At 40.9% G+C, this 4,910-nt stretch overlaps 1 long non-coding RNA gene across 1 annotated transcript; it reads left to right on the forward strand.

Annotated features, from left to right (window-relative positions):
- The first annotated feature begins 939 nt into the window (after nt 1-939).
- Nucleotides 940-4,515, forward strand: LOC125550502 (uncharacterized). Its single transcript, XR_015600219.1, has 2 exons — nt 940-1,485; nt 1,613-4,515. It is a non-coding gene; the product is annotated as an uncharacterized LOC125550502 (long non-coding RNA).
- The last annotated feature ends 395 nt before the right edge of the window (nt 4,516-4,910 follow it).

Below are 4,910 nucleotides of genomic sequence, written 5' to 3' on the forward strand. Positions count from 1 at the left end.
AAAGGACAAGGCCAGCCCACCGGTTTCCTTCCTGCCCAAACCCAATCGCATCGGGACTCGGCCGCCTTAACACGCACGCACCGGTGTGCTGGTTGTACTGTAGTACTGCTTGCATGCGGTGCACACGCGGCCGCGCGCCGTGGAGATGCGACCGTGCTACGTGCGGGCGCGAGGGATGGGAGAGAGACAAATGAGCTAGAGCGGCCGGCTCGGCGTCGGCGGTGACACGTCTTTGTATGTACGTGTTGCGTGGCGCCGTGGAGCATATCACACATAATTTTGACATTCTTCAACTGTTGCCGGTTTTGGAGGAGTATCTTTAAGAATAATGCTACACGTACAACCAAGTTATCAGGTTTTATAAAAAAAATTAATTTGATTGGTCAATAGATGGGGAGGCGGTTCATCCATCCTGAAAATTAGAGGGGGAGGGGGGAGGGGCAAGTTTGTGATTAGTTAATAGAGAAGAAAATTTTAGTCAGCATGTAATTGCGTGTAACTCTTTATATGTCTAGCATTATTGGTATCTTAAAGAAAGAGCTGTCTGGTCTCGCCAGAGCGGCAATTTTACGTGGCCTCCTGTTACCATAGAGAGATCCAGGATTCGTTGCTTAGTGCTAGCTGCGCTGGGTTTACTTTTACTCTTGGAAAAACATCTCATTTTTGGCACTAGTCCCACTTGTAGTCTTGTGCACTGTGGTTGCACTGTGCATTAGCCACCAACCGGGCCGGGGAAATTACAAGCGCAAGCAAATGATGCCAGCCAGAAGACATCGAACAAGATTTGCACCGCCCAATGGGCCTTTTTGCTCTACCAGTCAAGCAGGGGATAGGTCCAGAGATAACGAGGTTACCCCACTTCTCAGGCATGAGCATCAAGCAAGTCTTCCTACTGCACCAATGAAAGGCTGGCCAGACCAATGTTTGTTAATAATGGAGCACTTAGGTGTGGCCAGGGCCGGCCCTGGGCCATGGCGGCGAGTGCGACGGCCTAGGGCCCAGCCCGAGCAGGGGCCCTACCCTGTGCATGTATAGTATATACATTATATTCACAAAAGGAAAAATAGTACTAGTACGCAAGGGAAATAGCCCAGCCCGTGAAGAAGCGAGCAGCCACGCCGTGTCTCCCAGTCCCCCAGAAACACGCCGCCAGCCGCAAACCAATCGTCTCCTTAACTCTGGCTCGACTCCTTCCCATTCTCATCTTCTTCCTCTTTCCCAAATCCAATTCATTGCCCCTTGCCCGAGTTCCTAAGAGGCCACGACCCCAACTCCCCAAGCTAATTAATGAATTTTCCGTTAGTATCACACTTAGTGGGTTTCTTTGCATCCTACAAATACCCCAAGGGCCCCGGCGAACGGATCCACAGAGGCGAGCCGGCCAGCGGCGACACACCCTGTGCCCTGGTAGGAACACGAATCCACAGAGGCGAGCCGGTCAGGATCCGACTGTTCGGCGGTGGAGAGTGGAGACATGGAGTCCAGGCACGTCCTCCTAATTTTTTGCATCTCAATCCCCCCCTCCCCCTCTTGTTGTATCTCCATTTTTCCCCTTGTCTATTTTCTGTTTATGATGGATTCATGTGCTGATGTTTAACCTGCTTGATTCTAGGACCGGCCATGGCAATCTAGAGCAGTGTAGAGCAGCGTGGGATACTGGGATTTCTTATATTTACTCCAAGAGACCAAGGACAGGATTCAAGAAGATAAGATTTCAGGTGTTCTCTCTCCATTTTCTATAAGCATGTTGCCAAAAAAGCATTTATCTGGTTGTGCGAAAAGGAAAAAGAAGAAACTTGTAAATGAATTCATTGGAACTCAAAAGGGTGCTATCCGTAAATTCGTTTTAAAAAAAATCCACTGCCGAGAATCCAGAGGTATTAGCTGTTCATAGTGTTGAAGAAGAACAATCTGATGAAAACTTAGTGGAGGAAAATGTTGACATCGACGATTCTACAAATTTGGGTGGCCATGAGAATGTTTCTGATACTGAAAATCCTAAAGAAGATGGACACAAATCTTCTAGTTTAGATATTCATGACCCTAGAACTTGGGAAATTCTTGACAATAAATCAAGAGACATTCTAATAGAGAAAGGGCCTACAAGGGATTTAAATCTTGTGTATCATCTAGATGATAACGGTAGACATTTTTCAAATGCCTACTACTCAAGAAACCTAAGTAATGGGCAGGTTAGTGATAGGAAATGGTTGGTGTACTCTAAGGATGCGAATAAAGTTTACTGTTTTTGCTGCAAATTGTTCAAATCGGAAGGTAACAAAAGTCTGTTAGCATCCGAGGGACTAAGTGATTGGCAACATCTTAGCCAGAGGCTCAAACTTCATGAGAATAGTATTGAGCATATCACTAACATGAATACTTGTAATGAGATAAGGCTGAGACTAAATAAAAATCAAACAATTGACAAAGATTTGCAGCAAGAAATTTCAAAAGAAAAAGAGCGATGGAGACAAGTTTTAATAAGAATTGTTGCTGCTGTGAAGTTTCTTGCTAAACATAATTTGGCTTTCCGAGGATCGAATGAGAAACTTTATCAAGATAACAATGGTAAATTTTTGGGAATAATAGAAATGATGGCAGAATTTGATCCTATAATGCAGGACCATATTAGGTGTATTCAAAATAGTGAAATTCATCATCACTATCTTGGCCATAAGATTCAAAATGAGCTGATTGATATTCTTGCACAAGGTGTTAAAAACACTATCATAAGGATAATTAAGGATGCCAAATATTTCTCTGTAATTCTAGACTGTACCCCTGATGTAAGCCATCAAGAACAAATGACTCTAATTGTGAGGTGTGTAAACATGTCAAGTAACACTACAAAAATAGAAGATTATTTTCTAGAGTTCTTGAAGGTGGATGATACATCTGGACTAGGACTCTTCAATGAGTTAGTAGGTGCCCTTAAATCTCTTGATTTGAATGTTATGATGTTAGAGGTCAAGGCTACGATAATGGTTCTAACATGAAAGGAAAACATCAAGGTGTTAAAACACGTTTGCTTGAAATAAATCCTAGAGCATTGTACATGCCATGTTCCTGTCATAGCCTCAATCTTACAATTTGTGACATGGCAAAATCATGTAGCAAATCTATTACCTTCTTCGGAGTTGTGCAACGAATCTATACATTGTTTTCCGGTTCTACTAAAAGATGGGAGGTATTGGTTAATAAAGTTAAAGATCTAACTTTGAAACCTTTGTGTGATACTCGCTGGGAGAGTCGAATAAAAAGTGTCCAAGCTATTCGGTATCAAGCTCCTCAGATATTGTTAGCTTTATTGGAATTGGAAAGAACTTCTAGTGATGACCCAAAAACTAAGAGCGATGCACATTCTTTGGTTACTGCACTTACGAATTTTGAATTTTTACTTGGTATGGTCATTTGGCATGACGTTTGATTTACCATAAACACTATAAGTAAGAAGTTGCAGTCTAAATTTGTTTGCATTGACACTACCCTTAAGCAAATTGAAGGTGCAATCTCATTTTTTCAGAAGTACAGAACTGATGGCTTTACATCTAGTTTAAATATTGCAAAATCTATTGCATCTACCATGGATATTGAACCTAGATTTCTGACAAAACGTCGTGTTACGAGAAAAAGACACTTTGATGAAAATAATGACGATGAAGAAAAGGTTATAAATGCAGAAGCGCAAGAAGCCGAGGAGGAGTCCTTTAGAGTTAAATATTTTCTAGTCATGATAGATGTAGCGATTGCTTCACTAACCAAAAGATTTGAGGATTTGAAGTCATTTGAAAGTATATTTGGTTTCTTGTTCAACTCCGAAAAATTGAAGTCTTTGGATGATAAAGAACTTAGAGAATGTTGCACTAAATTTTCAAATACGTATTCTCATGGTAGCTTGTCAGATGTTAATTTAGATGATTTCTATTCTGAATTAAGAGTGCTTCAAATGACTTTACCAAATAGATTAATGTCAGCGGATGAGATTTTTGATTTTGTTAGAGCTGCAGATTGCTATCAAAATGTGTCCATTGCTTATCGAATCCTCTTAACTGTTCCTGTTACTGTAGCATCTGCTGAAAGAAGTTTTTCAAAACTAAAATTACGAAAGAACTATTTGAGATCAACTATGTCACAAGAGAGATTGAATGGCTTGGCCATGTGCTGTATTGAGAAACATATGTTGGACAACATTGATCTTGACACTATTATTAGTGATTTTGCCTCTAAAAATGCTCGAAGGTGTCGCTTCTCTTGAGTATGCCATTCACTTCTTTTTTGTGTATTTTTCAGGTGGCTCCTGATGTTTGCTGATGCACGTTTGTGGATGGACTGCTAGAGCTGGAGTTGTAGCTTCTGTCCTGTTGGATCAAGAATTGAGAACAATCTAGTTAAGAGTTCAGACAAGACTTGGGGTTGTTGGAGCGTGTATCATAATCTTGTAATCATTTGACATATCCGTGGACCGTGGTGTATTAAGACCATATTTGCTAATGAAATTTATGCTTGCTTTTATAATGACTTTTTGCTGTACATTAAAGTTTTTTTTGTCTATTGTATAGTTTAAGGGCCCATTTTCTCAGTTCGCACAAGGGCCTCTGGAATGCCAGGGCCGGCCCTGGGTGTGGCTAGCTAGGATCCAGGTAAGCAGGCCAAGTTACTACAGGATTGATTCATGATCTGTTGATGGTGACTTACTACTGCAGCTTTGTTTGTTTTTCGCGCTTGTTTATTTGTTGAACGTTTAGCTATCTTGAAGATACTATCTCCCTCCGTGTTTATTAGTTCTCATCGTATTTTGAATCAAGTTTGATCACATATTTGACTGGAAAAATATAAATGTCACAAAATTTTATTGTTGGATCCTTATTTAAATGTAGTCTTCAGTGATATTACTTTTTCTACATATATCT

The sequence above is a fragment of the Triticum urartu genome, chromosome 4A, assembly GCF_056163025.1.
Source record: "Triticum urartu cultivar PI428250 chromosome 4A, HENAU_Tu73, whole genome shotgun sequence".
Taxonomy (NCBI): domain Eukaryota; kingdom Viridiplantae; phylum Streptophyta; class Magnoliopsida; order Poales; family Poaceae; genus Triticum; species Triticum urartu.